General features: G+C 45.6%; 1 long non-coding RNA gene across 1 annotated transcript; it reads left to right on the top strand.

Moving 5' to 3' along the window:
* Positions 1-1,264: 1,264 nt before the first annotated feature.
* Positions 1,265-3,574, top strand: LOC116493218. The gene is made up of 3 exons (XR_004253722.1): positions 1,265-1,325; positions 2,100-2,381; positions 3,471-3,574. It is a non-coding gene; the product is annotated as an uncharacterized LOC116493218 (long non-coding RNA).
* The last annotated feature ends 13,290 nt before the right edge of the window (positions 3,575-16,864 follow it).

Here is a 16,864-nt window from a genome sequence, read left to right as displayed (position 1 = left end):
TGAGGCTCAGGCAGGTACACTCAGGTATTCTGCCACTGTAAGGAAAGAAAGTGACAAATAGTCAGGGGTCTCAGAAAAGCCTGGATGGAGGAATAATAACCATCAGTAGTCAAAGACATCTGAATTAGATGGATTCCCACTTCTAGGAAAGACTATCAAGATCCTAGGGTTATTATTGATGGCACTGAAAGTTTTACCTCTTTCATTTTTTTCTTCTCCAGCGCTCTGGTTGGTATTTCAACGTGCAAAGGCAGGTGATAGAGGGATGCTGGAAGGAAAGTGAAAAGCAACATAAATTGGCTAGAACAACAGCTGTGCACTGGCAAGGAGTACAAAGACAAGCAAAAAGAACTGGAAATAATCCTAAATGACAAAGTTTGTTATCCTAGCAATTTCTAAAACATGGAGGAAAGGGAGTCAGGTAAAAGCAGGTCACCATTTCCATGGGCTTTCTCAGTCTTCTCTTCTCCTAGATAGTGTCCTAGACCAGATTTTAAGGGTACCTGAGCACCAAGAGGTTCTGATTAGCATATAGAAAATTCACTGCTCCCTGCTCAAACTCTTACCCATCTGTCAAGTCAGAAAATTCTGCCCTGCATCCTGCTGTAAGGGATACCAAGATGGGCACCGTGGGTTGTCTCAGGGAGAGCCAGGGAATATTCAGGTGAATAAGTATTGCAGAGACTGCTCCATACCGAAACCGTTTCAGGCAATGAATCATTTCTGGACTTTCGAAAGGTCATTGTGAGTTCCCCTGAACTTTTAAAGTTGGCTGCTTAATAAAATAAAATAAAAAGAAAGAAATGTTAGCAGAGAGAAATGCCAGTCACGGGAGGTACCTGAGGAGCGCTCCGGCAGGTCGTGCCACGGCGGCTTCTGGGGAGAGCAGCCATCAGCGCTGCTTTGCCCGATAATGGCTTGAAATTAAATGCAGTCTCTCCTTACTGCAACATACTTAAATTGAAGTTCATTGCCCTCCCGGGCACCTAGGTTTTATCACTGAACTCTCAGAGGTGAGGAAGCCAAAATTTTGCCTGCACTTCTGCTGGAAACTGAAGCCAGGCTGGCAGCCTGGGCTGGCAGAAGGCAGCCAGGTGGAGGAGACCCGGCTGGCACCTGCCCCTTGTTCCTGAGCCTCCCCAGGGACTGCTCTGGGTGACATCCGAGTGATTCCTGGGGCAGGTAAGGTGCCGAGCATGGCTTTTCTTGGTGTTTGCCCCAGTCTTTAATTCTGCCGCCCTGCAGGTACCGAAGGAATTTAAATACCGAATTTAAAGCAGCACCAACGATGTTTTCCTTCGTTGGTAGAACGACTTCAGTTCCAGGTATGTAGATTTTTTTTTTTTTCTTCTTCTCCAAATCAGTAATCAGCCTTTGTCAGAAATGAGGAATGGATTGGTTTTTCAGCTCTGCTGTGCTTTGGGTCAGCTTGATAACATGGGAAATGGCAGCCTAATGACAGTTTAACACCAATTAACAGACCACTTTATAATAGATTAGCATTCTGAGTCTGTTGAATTGATAATTACAATAATTAACTCTCTGAGCTTGCACGCACTTCTGAGCAGAAATTCGGTACCTTTGTTTCTGCTGAAGCAGGAAATGCACAAAGCAGACATGGATCATGTCAAGCACTGCAGTCACTCACGATCATAAATTTGCTAAAATTGGGCTTCCTCTTGAAATGTGCTTGCAGGTGACATCCTTCCAGGTGGAAGTGACTGTAAAGATGACTATTTTGGTCTTTGCTAAGCGCAGCTGTGAGCAGAACCTGTGTTTTAACATGTTCCTGTAGTTCAGATAAGAAGCAAAAGGCGTTTGTTCTGCAGAGCTGTTCTGCTCATCCCTGCTTCAGGATCCCTGCTTCCAAACTGACAGATCTCTCAGGCATTCAGGCCAGTTCAATGTTTAGTACTCATAGTCGAAGTCAGATTCCCAAATACGTCCTTTTCTGTTGGGAAAGCTGATAATGAGAAGTGTTTTGCTAGAGGCAGCTCTGTACAACTGCTTACAGGAAGACTGAAAAAGGCTCCCTGTCCCGTGTGTCTGTGTCCCCCCAGGTTCCTTGGGCTAACTCCATTTGCTCTTGAACCCTTCAGGAAATGGAAATGCTGCCAGAGATTTCTGTAAATGGTTTATGGAAGGCTGCTGACGCCCAGGTGTGACTGCAGTTAAACATTTCCTCCGAGGACCAGATGCAGAGCACAAAGTCAGTTTGACAGAGATTTGCTGAGTCTTAGGATTCATTGACAGGTCTCTGGTCACATTGTCTTGGTGGCTGCAAGGTCTTTGTAATTCATGGGCGACTGATGACTGCGTGCATCTCGTTTAATTTCACCAACCTCCTCTCTTAAATACTGTGACACCTCCTAATGCACAAGGTGAGCTTTAATGATGATTATTTCTTCAATACTTGACAGTGGGCAGGGCTAACACAGCAGGGGAACTTTGCAAATATAGCCTGTTTGGGTATTTCCTCAGTCCTGCTCAAATTATCCAAACAAACCACTCAATGCATGCAGCACCAGCCCTGGAGAGCCCCAACCCCAATCCCACTTCTTTGGAGGGTGTGGTCCCATATCATTAAGGAGCCAGCATCAGGCCTGGCCACAGGGAAACAGAGTTTTAACAGAAACGTGGATTTTTAATCTAAAGGATTTTTTTGGATTGTATGGATGGATTGTTTTTGTCAAGCCATGCTGCGCCCAGATAATTGGATGTATGCAGGGTGCCGTGACAAGCCTGGGTGACAGTGGGTTTGTCAAGGAGATGAACAAGAAACCTGAAGGCAGAGACTGCAGATAGAAATCATCAGCGTCTCCCTTTACCTCAGAAGAGCTCACGGCCCCTTTTCTTGACATTTAAATCTGTGAATCCCTCTGGAAAAATTGTGTGTTTGACCATCTTGACAGAAAAAGATGGGATCAGTGACAGAGTTATGGTGTGTGTGGAGTGATTAAAGTAACACACCAGGGACATGCAGATAGGGTCTTTAAAAGAGCCCATTTCATAGGGCTGAAAGCAATTTTGGGCTAAATCAGCTGGGAAAAGGAGTATTTGGCAGGAAAAAGGGAGTAATTGGCAAAGGTGACAAGGAGTCCAAAATTCTTTGGTCAAGAAGGATAGCTGCTGCTGGAAGGAAGCTCTGCCTTGCTCAGACAACTAGAAATTTGTGTTCCTTCAACATCAAGAAAGAACTGTTTTATTTTAACATTGCTGTAGAACTACTTTTTTAAAAAAATATTATTATTTTTTTTATCATCTTCCTGCATATTACAGGGCATTCGCTTTCATCGCTTGCTCTTCAACGTAAGGTAAACACTATGCTGATCCACTTAAAATATAAATAAGTGCTGCATGCACTCCGTGGGGTGTGGAACAGATGTTTGAAAGCACAGCTGCGAGACGCTCTTATTTTTAGTCACTCTCAGCTTTTTAGAGGCTAATATCTCTCCCCGGTTATATTACAGCACGTCTTCCAGCCCCACAAGCTCCTCTTCAGCTGCCGCCCTGGACCAGGAGGGAGCCTGGTCCCTTTCCTGGCTTTGGCTCACTCGAGGAAGACTGGTCGCTGGCACAGGTGATAAAGCAGTTAATGAAACGGGGGTCTGCAGAGATGCATCAGCTCTTCCCTGCCCAGTGGAGGTGCTGGGCCAGGTCCTTGGTCAAGTGGAAGCAAAGGCAGCAGAGCTGTCAGGGATCAGGCTTGCAGGAGCTCAACTCTTACAAATAATATTGTATTCGTGGCCTTCTATGCCATATATCAAATATTGCAGTTGCTTGGGGCTTGTTTCCCGGTGAGTGTAAGAGGAGGACAGATTTCAGACCTCTCAGAGAGCCCTTGTCTGTGATTGAAAGCCCGCGGACAAGACGGCGTTTCTAACAGACGTCTTCATAATACTTAACATTCAGTGGAGTAAAAGGAGAATAATGAGCACTGCAGCTATCCCAGGTTAGTAATTACCACCGTCATTATTAATTTTCCAGAGCAATCCCGTCAAATGAGTCATTATTATCTCAATTCCTTAGCCAGGACTGATTGATTCTTTCTCCCTGTTGTGCTTAATTTCATATAATGTCTGAGTACAATATAGGACTATGGAGCCAGTGTAATTCTAGTGCAGAATAATTCTAAATAACCAAATCCCTTGCCTCCAGCACTTTTTAGATCTGATGCTTTATATTAGCTAACTGAAATAAATACCCCCATTCAAAGAAACCTCACGTTATTTTAAAGCTGGTTGTAATTATGCCAGAGGAAGAAAAATGATACCAGACGTGATTCATTTGGGCGTGCATTCCATAAATACGTCTGCCACTGCCCTTCACGCCTGGGTCTGGTCTGTGTTTAAATGCTACATCTGTGCTGGCACCTACCACGAGTTTCGCAGCACGTTGCAGGAGCTGTGTGGAATAGTCTGGAATAAGTGCTGGTAATCTGTCTGGTTTCATTAAATTCATCTTAGCATGCCACAGTGAGGAGAAATGAAAGCCTGTTTCTGGGAAGGGATGTCTTGGTTGGTATTTGGCTGTGTGGGCATTTCTTGGCTGGGATGGTGATCCAGCTCTGCTTCGTGAGCACTTCGTGGTCTTTAGCCAGCAGCCGTGAATATGAAGAAGTTCAGTGCCAGCTGAGGAGAAAGCTCCCTGAGGAAATGCTCAGATGTTTCTAACCTCTACAGAAATAGGAGTAAATAAAAAATAATGTCTTTGTGCATGGTGCAAGGACTGGGTTTATGAAAGCTTCTAAGAAGCCTTCAGATGAGGTGGAACAGTTCCCTTTCCTTTAAAAAACTGGAAATCCACTTCTTGTGTTTTTGTTGGGCTGTCGGGAAGGAGAGGAGACAGCAGTTGTTGTACGGCTTTGACCTTTTTGTCTTCCAGACGTCACACACAGCTAGACTGGAGAGGAAAAAAGGGTAGACTATGAAGCCAGGAACAGCAAGTGGCAGATGATACCCGTAGTGCTGGGCGTTGCTTTTCTTTATTTTTATATTTTTAGACTAGGTAGATAGGATGGCTTGAAATCTTTGTCTGCTGTGGAAGGAAGATCCCTTTGGGAAGGAATCCTTGTCTGCTGGGGAAGGCTCCGTGCAGCTTTCCACGCGAGCTGTGTAGGATCGCAGTTCTGCCTTGCAGAGCTTCCTCTCGTGCTGCCAGGAGCCAGCACCTCTCACAGCCAAGGCTCAAACTCCATGAGCGGCTCTCGAGATGAATTTTACCCACACTCAGCAGGCAGGAACGATGCCGGCAGGCTGGGTTTATTGCCCAGACACTATTACACGTGAAGCAGAGGAGGGGCTGTGCATTTCTGCCCGGGCACCCAGTGACCTTTCTGCTTGTGCGACTTGCAGGGAAAGGGGGAGAGGCACCTGTGCCACCGCTGCGAGCAGCTCTTGGTTTTGTATTTCTAAAGCCAGCCTCGCTCCCCAGCGGCAGGCGAGTCCTGTGCCAGCCTGGCTTGTTTCTGCTCTGACATTTAAGGATATCAGTGTAGGTTGCTGTGGACTGGCTTGGGGGAATTAAAAGTATTGAGTTGGATGCTAAATAAATGAGGAGAGTCTTGCGACATTTCGATATCTTGGCCGCCCAGCATTCATTTATTTCTATGGGTCACTTCTCAAGGCAGTTCCGCTTTAGTCTGGTACTGCTGAATTAAAAGCTCTGTGTCCTTTCACAGTGTGTGAAAGCAGAACTTGGTTGTGCACTTGGAACTGTTCTTGGCTGGTGTGTGTGAATATTTAAATCCAGCAGGAGCTGGGTGTTGCACCAGGACTGGGGTGGTCCTGCCTCTGTTTTTTGCTATCTGGGGATGTGGGGTGGTGGAAATCCATACGGGGCATGTTGTTAGCTCCGTGCCCTTAGTGCCACCTTCGGGGAGACATTTCTCTCATGTGGGTTTCTGTTCTTTTCTAGTGTTCCTCCTTGCCATTAGGATTTGGCCAGCAAGACGCAGCTAACGTGATAATTTTACATACCATTTTTTCTTATTTACAGTAAATAAGAATACCCTGTTAATTGTTCCCTTATCAGTTTACTAGGTTTGAGATGTTGAAGCTAAAGCAAACCTTGAATCAATCAGAGGATCCTTATGGGCACATGGAGTCCTTGGCTGAAGTCAATGGAGGGAAATGTCTGGGTTGTTGGCAGAAGGTGAGCACACAGCTGGTGAACAGTTTCTGCCCCCGAACGGGAGCTGATTTGTGTCTAAATCCAAACCTATGCATAGTGCATCTGAAGTCAGTGAAGAGAATGTCTGCAGAAAGGAAATGTTTATAGGTACAACAGTATGAGGATTGTAGCAAGCTGGCTCAGTTAAAAAGGAAAAAAAAAAAAAAAGATATTACAGCAGGAATCTGAATATAAGTTAAAATAAATGCAACTTCTTACATACAAGCAAGCTTGGAGATAAATCTCCATGCTTTTATAATAAATGTTATTTTATGGCAACCACCATATGCTACCTCTGGTCCTGTTTTGAGTATAAATCATAACAAGTGTGTATCTTAAAATGCTTTATTGTCTTTTTATGGCCACATACGGCTTCTGTTCTTTCCATTTGTGATTAATTTTTTAATGGTTCCCCCTAGAACCTAAAAAATAATTAAAACTAATGAATACTCTGCAGTGACAGTAAAGGAATGAGAATATTGCATCCCTTCTCACTTCCCAGATCTGATCAAAACCAAGCGCAGAGCTGTGAAGTTGTGACACTGACATTTTGTACTGAGCTTCCGACCACCTCCTGAGACCAAACGATGACTTTGGGGAAGATCATGAATTAGAGTTCTCATTGTTTCACAGGAACAGTGCTGAGAGGATAGAATTAAAATTAGCTGAAGTAGCAATGTTTATTTCTTCATGGAGGCTTTTTAACAAATTAACCTAACATATAAAAGATTTCAAGATGGACAGATTTTTTCTTTATTATTATTTTTTTGTCACTGCCTCCAGCTCCAATATTTGATGTGTTTGATGTAATAGGAGTGGCTGGACTATTTGCTTCAACAAAAGCTTGTAAATATCACAGCCCCTCTTCCTGTGAAACGCCACTGTGCAGCTTCCAGCCACCTACACACACATAAGCATGTGCATGATTGAAGTTATGGCGAGTTTTGCATGTTGGCGTGGCAGCCCAAGAGTGGCGTTGGCTTTCCCAAACCAAGCAGCTCCTCCTCCACCATGCCCAAGCAGATCTTCAGCCATCGAGGGGCCGTAGCACCAACCTCTTTGGCCACTCGACTGCTTGGGCTGCTACCAGCTTGGATTTGGCCAAGGAGCTGAAGACAGTAAAATACTGTTCTTTTGCTAAAACAGGCTCAGTTACAAAAATAAGCAAATAATGGGGAAGACGTTTCATCTGATAGCCAAGTGTCACCCAACACGTAAGAAGTCAGCAGTAGGATCAAAATATTGAGTCTCAGTCTTCTGAATGCCAGTTTAATGTCTTAAGCACGATACCATTTCTTACGCATCTACAACTTATTTTGATTAATCTCTGGTTATGAGAGGTTTAGCTATTTAACTCAAAATGCTTTACAAGGGAGAGAAAAGCAGAGCATTAGGAAACTGCTTTATCAGTTCTGAAGATATCGATTAAAGAGGGAGGAAAAGTTATCATTAAAAAATCTATGTAAAAGGAGAAAGGCCATTGAAGGCAATGCCATGATTCTGCTAGGGGGTCAAATTTTGCTGTCCTTACTCCTTAATTAAAAATAATAATAATAAAATTGGAAGTAATAATAAAAAAAAACAAAACATTGATGACCATAAAGTTAACATTTGCAATGCTAGGTTTCCAGTGAGCTTCCACCCTGTACAGTTACACAGTATCATGAGTTAGAGTGAACCAAATCTAAACTGTTGTGGCATATAAAGCAGCAAACAAAGGAAGGCAGCTTTTTTCCCTAACCCCCTGAGATTTATTCTGACAGTTTGCAACTAGATGAAATGGATAATGGAAGTCCCTTGTCACAATAACTCAGTTTAAATGTATTGTCAGATTAATAGACTCAGTTATCCACTCTTCCAAGGAGAAAAACGCCTCGTGGCTCCGAACGGTGCCCTCACTCCTAGCATCCAACCAAATCAACCCAACGGCCCAAATTTAGGCTCCCAGCAGAAGCCAGACAGATTATGTATTGTGCCATAAAAACGAGTTTACTTCTTTGGTTTTAAGGCTGGCCAAATGACCTCCAACAGCCACAGCAATGTCTGTTGGTCACTGCACAGCTGGGCGCCACGATGAGGCCCCGTCACGGAGCCGTCCTGCAGTGTCCCAGCAGTGTCCCCACATGGCCACGCACACCTCTGCCCCTCTGGGGACGTCACCCCAAGCCAGCCCTCTGCTCAGCCATCGCCCAAGGCACACAAGCCATCTGATTGAATTGCTGAATTGCTAAATGGGGTGATAAAAGCTGCTCTTGAAAGGACCGCAGGGCTGTGTTTTGTGCTGCCTGAACCTGATGTGGGGGAGTGGTGTTTTACAGCTGGCGGAAACTTGGCTTATGGACCTGCTGCAGAGGTTTGAAGGCATTCAGTAGGATTTACTGTGGCCAGCTCACAAAAATGCCTGCAGGAAGGCTCTCCCTGCCCTTCTGATCCAAGGGAGGAAGTACCTCAGGTCAGGTCTATTCACACCTCGTGTCCCTTCAACCTCACAAGATAATTTCACTTTCTTCCCAAGGCTACAAGTTCACTCCACGTTGCACCAGGTAGGCAATAAAAGCCCGTGCTGCTGGGGATGTGCCAGGGCAGGCCCTTTATGGGCTGCATGAGCTACAGCAAATGATTACAGCCACAAGCAGCCACTTTTCCTGCCCTTGGCCTCGCTCAAAGCTGTGATCTGCAGCAGGGTGAGAGCTCACCAGGAGGCAGAGGCCACCCCGGGGGTGCACTGCTGCCCGTCTGCTTGGTGCTGCTGCATCTTTATGTGCTGCTGGTTCGGGTTTGGGGGTGCATATATTCTGTTTTACATGTTGTCAGAAAACAAATCTGAATTTCCAGTCCACCAGCCCATCGCATGTGGGGCTGCATTCAGGAAGTGGTGAATTGTCCCAGTTTACATCTGGAGAGTGGCAAATTGTTGGGTTTAATAGCCGTAAGCTGCTCTGATCTGCAATCACTGTCTGGTAGATTTTTTGATCTGACAAAGCTTTGTGCGAGCACTGCCAGGATCCTGCCTCAGCCTCTCGGGGGAAATCCTGCTGACAGGCTGCAGACGCAGGGCACGTGAAGTGGTAATTTTGAAGTCTGAACCTCTCCGAGCTTGAGATACTCTTAGGCAGCAGTTTGCCTTCAAAGTCGCCTCCCTGGCTGTGCTTGCCACCTCTTGTGATTTAGCACTACAGCTCGCATTTCCTCCACAGCTAGTCATAAGGTTTACTTGCTAAAATCTCATCTTCTCCTCTTAATTAGGCATTTTCATGCAATGAACCATATGGAAGTCAATGCAAAAGGTGTTGATGTGCGGCATGGATGCTGATTGATAAAGCTGGCAGATGGGGAGATCATCGGCTTTGAAGACTGTGAGGTTTCCTCTGGAACTAAATAAATAAGGTGGGCAGAACTAGATGGCAATGCAGCGTGGCTTCTTCCCTGCATCATCAGCAATTGCTAAGGTCAGTGGGCGTCCTGCAAGCATCTCAGCTCACCATTTTCCATTTCATAGACCCACAGAATGGTTTGGGGTGGAAGGGACCTCAAAGCCCATCCAGTCCAACCCCTGCCATGGGCATTATCTCCTCCCACCAGCCCAGGCTGCCCCCAGCCCCGACCAGCCTGACCTTGGGCACTGCCAGTGATGGAGCACCCACAGCTCCTCTGGGCAGCCTGGGTCAGGGCCTCACCGCCCTCTGAGGGAAGAATTTCCTGCTAACACCTAATCTTAATCTCCCCTCTTTTAATTTTAAACTGTTCCCCCTTGCTTTATCACCATCTTACCATGTAAAAGGTCTCTCTCCACTTCCATTTGCTTGTTTTTCCATTTCCCCTATCTCCTCTTTCTTGTGCTTCCTATGCAGTTTCCATCTTCTTCATGTCATCTTTGCATGTCTCCATTGTGCTTCCATTTTTTTCAAGAACACAGATAGTCAGTGACTATTTGGGACTTTTCCCAACGGAGACAGAGACTTGGTGGTATGATGTGGTCCATGATCTGAATTCCTGAATGTAATTCTGCATGCGTTGATTTGGGAAAAGGAATGAAGAGCACATGCTTGCAAGCAGGTTTGAGTGCTGTCCACCACAGGGTTATTGGAAATATTCTTTCTCCTCTGAAACTTGTCAGTTGTTATTTCTGTAAAACTTCCCCTCAAAGCAGTAATTCCTAGCAACACCTGGAAGCTTTCTCCATGTGGCTGCACCAGAATCGAAAGCCACGGCACAGAGAAGGCAACACTGGTGTGACCCTTCCCTGACTAGCAAAATCGCTGAGCATATCATGTCCCTGAGGCACGTTGGAGCTCTTTTACTTTAAACTATAACCATGAAATAGGAAAAAAGCCCAATGAAGCAAAAGCTCCTGCCCTTTTATTTTTGCTCTTAGCATGTAAAAATGGAAGCACCTGCTGCCTGCTGAGCTCGTTAAGGCTTTTTATTTTCATAAATCACCGCGGTAGAATCTGAATTATTTACTCAGTAAACTTGAGGCTACATTAATTTCCCTTATCCAATTTCTCATAACCTCTTTCTGTGCATTAGCTCTGAAGCAGTTTCCCACCCACCTTTTGTTCGGTGCCCACCCCGAGCAGGGTCCCACCCCCCGGTGACTGCGGGGCTGTTGTGAACTTCAAAAGCAGCCCGAAATGCCAGCCGCACGCAGCCCTTCTGCAGCCGCTAAATTATGCAGCAGAATACAGCAGATCAAACATTTCAGAATTATTCACTTGTGGGTCTTTGGTTGGTAAAGTAATAAAAAAGTCAGCGTTTCTTCTTCGCTAATATGTGGGGTGGTTGTTTTACATGCTCGAGAGTAATGTTATCGGGGGTGTGGGGGTGCGTATGTAATTTTTTAAGCGAAGCACTTCAATCAAAGCTTCATTCTCCTGTAAACCCAATTAGCTTCAGTCTGCCAAGTCAGCTTGACTGTCTGCAGGAATGTGTGTAAGGCTATGAATAATTGCTAAACACGGGTTTCTTTCCATCTAAGAAATGCCACGAGGCTTTTGTTACCACTAGATAAACCCTCTGCGCTTGTCTGTGAGGTTCCAGCTGAAGACATCCGTTCAGAAAAGGTAAATGTGTTTGAATAGCATTCTGTGTCTGAAGAGGCTCAATGAAAAGCGTGCGCTTTCTTTGCTTTGGAGCAGAAGGTGGCTGAACCCAGGTGCTGGCCTCCTCAAAACCGTCAGGGGTTTTGCCATTAGCTTTAGAGGGAGCAGGACTGAGATTCATGTGGCTTTATGGCACGTTGCTGCAGAATGAGCCCATTACTGGAGGAAAACACCAGCAGGGCTGTCCCCTGCATCACACGAGAGGAAAGGTTAGAAAATCAACTGCTCCAAAAATACGTGCAGAAAATGGGTCACCTACTTTGTGCGAGGAAGCGTGCAGGATGCGCTCCCTGCGTTTCAATGCGCCGTGCTCTGGTTTCCAGCACTTTGGCCGTGGTTTCAGGGCCAGGATGATGCCAGATGAGGTTACCACCTGCTGGCACATGGGGTGCTGGCTCCTCCATGGCCCTGGCTGGCAGATCATATAGGGGTGACATTGGGGTGCCCAGGTGACTCGGCTGCGCACCCCCCCCAGGTCCCCGTGGAGCAGTGGGGGCAGAGGCAGCCGTGGGCATTTCCTGCTGTGAGTTGCTTCAAGGAAATATTTCCTTGTCTTTCTACCATGCAGGTATAACATCCCTTTTCTTCCCTCTCTGTCCATAGGCCATCCGAAAAGTTGTCAGGGGGTGCTGAATTCCCCATCTAACTCCAGCCGAGAAACTGGACCATGATTTCTGTTTAGCATCCCTTGAGGATGGGCATATTCCAATGGCATCTTGAAGACTCTACAAGTGTTTTCTTTCAAAGTGTTTTTGTTTTGTTTTGTTTTAAATATTCCTTTAAGTCCCAGGCTCAGGAAGCAGTGTTATACTTTGTGTGATGGCTACTGGTTATGAGCTGTGCAATGAAGTTTTGACGCTTCAAGGAAAAGGTTAGATGTTTTGCAAGATTTGAAAATGTTCGAATTTTTATTACTTAAGTGTTAAATGGTGTGTATTTACACTGACACACACATACAGGCAGCGTTTTTTTCCAGATATGGCATTATATAAAGCAGCATGACATTATTCCATTTGTCTTTTGTAACATCTGCCAGAGTAATGTGTTTGCACTAAGACTGAAACAGTTAGGTATGAAAATATTTGCAATGCTACGGGGGAAGATACAATTTTGACTAATTTTATTATAGCAGGTACGTGAGTGAACGCCTGGCCTGACAGCTATGAACTAAGTTGCACAAAGCAGGAGTGACAGTGTGCTTCCCAGCAGCAGGAGCCGGTGCCGTGCTGGTTTGTTACAGCTCCAGCTTCCCTTTCCTCCAGGAGTGACGCTGGTGTCTGTTATCCTCTGTACACAGTCATCTGTCAACAAGTACTTTCTCAATTACTTCAGTGTGTGTGGGGGTGGCACGGAGGAGCAGATGATACCTGATAATAGTACATCTTCAACAGGGGAAGGCTTCACTCTCTTTAAATAGAAACTATGTCGGAATAGTTGCAAGCCTCCCAGACACTGTGAAATCTAAAGGGGAATTTAAACCTTCTTTCTGTGGGATTACTGAGAAAACACATGTGCGTCTTGTTTCTTTGGGTATTGACGGGCTGAGGACTGCTGCTATGTGTGGGCATGAACCCAGACATATAGGGGGCCCAAGAGGACTGGGTGGCCCTCTAATGACTCTTCCAGGCACTGTAAAGCATACAGAGTGTGCAGGAATTGGGGGCAGCCTCAAAGAAAATATCATGGGAGGAGTTCTGGTTGATGGAGGACTTGTCCCAGGCAGCACTTACTCAGTAGCTGTTTGTTGCTGTTAGTGAATTAATGCGGGTTAAGAGATGAGCAATAATTCAGTGCCGTGACTCAGCTGCGTCCTGTCAGTGCCTGGTGACACCACCTGGCACCAGTGTTTGCCGTGTCAGTCCCTATAGCCTCTCTTTCTTGCCGGGTAGACCCCATCCCTTCTGTTTTGCCCAGAAGCCCTTCAGAGCACACGCAGTTCCTGTTGGTCCTCGGTCATGGGGACGTCCAAGTAGGGGGGGTTATCTGGAAAGAAATACTACATGTATTAAACTGGATAGTTGAGAAATGTCTTGAGAAATGTCATTTCTCAAATGTCTATGTCTTGAGAAATGAGGGTTTGTTACATGAGGGTTTGGGGTTTGTTGCTTACTGTGGATGCTGGCTGCTTTAACTCGAAGAGGAGGAGTGTCAGCCTTCCCTGGTGGTCTGTAAAGGGTGACAGAAATTCTTAATGTACTAGGTGGGGGAGAATGCAGGAAAATGGTCATGCTTCTTCTTCCCGATTTCATTACTAGCCATTTTGGTACGTTCATTACGCAAGGACATTATCACAAATCCTATTTTGTCCTGGGTGATTATGCCATTGGGTAAAATGTCAATGATAGTGCATAAAACAGCTGGGAAATTAGGGATAATTTCAGTAGCTATTAATGAACTACAGACTCCCTTTGTTGACAGAGTTTTCAGAGAACGGAAAAACCAAAAGGTTTTGTCTTTTTCAGTCATTATACTTCCAGCACTGGGGTTTGGAGCCGGGGCAGGGCTGCAGGGCAGCACGGCCAGTGGTGGTCCTGCTGCTCAGAGCCCAGGGCAGCGCTCCGTCTGCTCGGGGCCTCTGCCTATTCCCTGCTCTCACCTCGCTGTGTGAGGTGCTGGCCCAACGCTCAGCTTCTGCTCTTCTTTTGCTGGTGAAAAGCTACTGGGAGCCTAGCCCAAGCTGGGCTTTGTGATACCTGCGCCGAGAGAAGATGGGAGTCAGTGGGATGCACGTCTTGGCAGAAATTAGCATGCTTATCTCAGCGATTGTAAATAAAGAGCTCTGCAAGGGAAAAACATGTGCAAGCTATTTTAGATTTTATATATATATATATATGAGTGAGAGAGATTATATATATATTCTATATAAATATTTATATATTTTATATATAGAGATTTATATATATATACACATATATGTTTTTAAAATGCCATTAGTGAGATTGGGTTTTATGTTAACTCCTTGGAGCATGGCAGACGTAACCGATCCTCCCAGCACAGAGCTGCAGTTTGCCCCACAAAGAGAGGCTGCAGAGCCTCTGCTCCTGTCCCCACGTCAGGGTTAGAGTATTTTGGGGTAGAGAAGCAGGTGGGCTTAAACATTCATCTGCATGTTTAAGTGTGTGCTGCAATTTCTGTATTCATTAGAAGCGATATGGAAGGATTCTGCAGGATGCAAAACCTCTGCGTGCTGCTCCTGGCTTTGCAGCACCCATGGTATTCTGGTGAGGCAGAACTTTAAAATGTTGGAGCCCATAGATGGAAATACTCCAAGAACATGCAGTCCAGGTATGAAGCCATACAGGTCCCCAGGCCCTGCAGGGTGTGCAAGGATTCTGAGTCCTGAGAGCCAGAGCCCACAGGAGTGCCTCAGCATCGATGCTGGACCTCCCTGCCCTCAGAGCAGCCCCTCGGAGCTGCCCAGGAGGAGCGGGCACGCTGCGGCCACTTGTCACTTGGGCTGGCTCAGCTCTGCTCAGCTGCAGCTTAGAGCCAATTAATTTTATGAAACCTATTTGTAGCTCGTGTTCCTCCTTATATAATCCTCATTTGTTTCAAATGAGCAGAGAGTGTGCCCCTGAGATTCTAAACATACTTCTTTATTAAAGTTTAAGCAGAAATTGTTACCTACAGAAGCTAAACTTAGCCCTAATTTTTGAAGTCAGATGAAGATGCTTTTAAATCTCCTACCAGGTGTTAAATAACACAGCACTTCAAGGAGAGGCGGGGAAGGTGACTGCACAGCATTAGGAACATCAGCGTTAATGATCTATTGTATTTATTTCTGCAAGGAGCAGAACTAGATTAAAACCAAAAATACAGAAGTTAATTGGGTGATTGCACAGCAATTGGCATTCGCTTTTGTTCTCTGCTCCCTGCAAACAGCAGCACGTGGCCGGGCAGCGCGTTTCTCACCACAGCATCCAGCTCAGGGATGGAAAATAACGTTATAAGGAGGGCCCGTCCTGTTAAACCCTTGGGCAGGGAGCAGCATTATTTAAGGTATTGAAGATTTTAATGAGCCCAAGTGTAAAATGCTCAGCTTTCCTAATAAGCGGGCTGAAGAGCACGAGGAGAGAGGCAGCAGCCACCTCCAGCCCAGGAGCTACCGACCTGCGTTGTCGCCCTGCGGGGCACTGCCTGCTGAAATCAGGGGGAGGCAGCGCTGCCTCGGGGTGATGGATTACTTGGAGATCTCAGTGGAATTTTTCTCCAAAATGTAATGTGAATTGGGTAACGGGCATTACAAATTATGATAGCCCTGGCCTGAGCATACATTAATTTCCTGGCGTGCTTTTCATGCCGCCGTGGGAGCACTAGGCAGAGATAAAGAGGATGAGAGGTTATCCAGGGGGCTCGCCAGTGGACCTCTGTGCTTGGAGGAGTGGGGCAGCCCAAGCCCTGGTTTGGGGGAAGGAGCTTTCCTTTATGAGTTTTTGGAGATCTGCTTTAGCAAAGTGCTGTCTACTCTGTCCCTGGTCCAATTTAGAGCTGGCTGGATGTGTGTAGAAGGCAAATTCCCTACTACCACGAGCAGCTCGCCCTGCAAAAATTGTTAAGGTGAATTAACTTGGAGGATTATCTATGACAGAACATTTGCTTTTCCTCTAAGGTATACGAGGATATTTGTCAATTCCTTCCCATTAGAAACCTAACAAATTCAGAGTCAAAGATGAAAAGTGAAAAACCCGTGAAGATCAGACGAAGGGATGGAAATTATCATTCAGGTAACCCAGCTACCTTAACGCTGTCACCATGGAGACCCCCGATTATCTCCTGCTCTTTGCATGCAAAGTGCTGAGAAACACTGGTTTCATAATTGGCATCATATTTCTCCGGGTATATTAAGCTTGCCTGTGGAATGAGGCTCATCAGGTTCTGAATGATTTCAGATAACTAGCTATAATATATGGAATCAGATGATTTGGCATTCTGGTTTCCAATCCAGGGATTATTTGATGTGTCCATGCTGTGTGCAAGCACGGGGATGACTGTGGTGGTACTAGGGGTGAAGCTGAGGCTCGGGGTCTCGGCGCTGCTGAGAAGATAGCAGCGGGTTTGGGGGATGGCTGGAGCAGTACAACAGCCTGCTGGGGCTTTCTTTACATTCTGGTGTTCACATCTTTCTGTACTCTAACTTGGATTTTCCTGGATTTCAGATTTCAGGAAAAAAAAAAAAAAGTAACTGCAGTGCAATACCTGTTCAGAAGGGTACAGTAATATTTTTTTTTACTTTATTGGTTTTGGTGGTGTTTTTTTTTTTGGGGTCAATACATGTGAGTTCAAGCAAGTATTTTGCACAAGATGTACAAGTAAGCTTTTTAGATTGTCTTTCTAATCTGCCTTCAATGCATCAAATAACTGTCTTGGATAACTCAGTCCCTCCTGCCCCATGCAGCATGTTTCAGGGCTCACAGCAGAAAGGTGCCACAGCTGAGGTTGTATCTTTAAGGGAAAAGCAAAATTTGTGTTCTATACTCTTGGATTCCTAAAACAATTTAGTTTTTATAATTATTAGCATTCTCATTAAAAGCTGTTTAGCTAAGAATCAAGACACAGAGACACAGTGACTTCATCAAAGCAACGCAAATCCA

The sequence above is a fragment of the Aythya fuligula genome, chromosome 10 (genome assembly GCF_009819795.1).
Source record: "Aythya fuligula isolate bAytFul2 chromosome 10, bAytFul2.pri, whole genome shotgun sequence".
NCBI classification, from domain to species: domain Eukaryota; kingdom Metazoa; phylum Chordata; class Aves; order Anseriformes; family Anatidae; genus Aythya; species Aythya fuligula.
The sequence above is the reverse complement of the archived record's forward strand: the minus strand, read 5'-3'. Positions and strand labels throughout refer to the sequence as shown.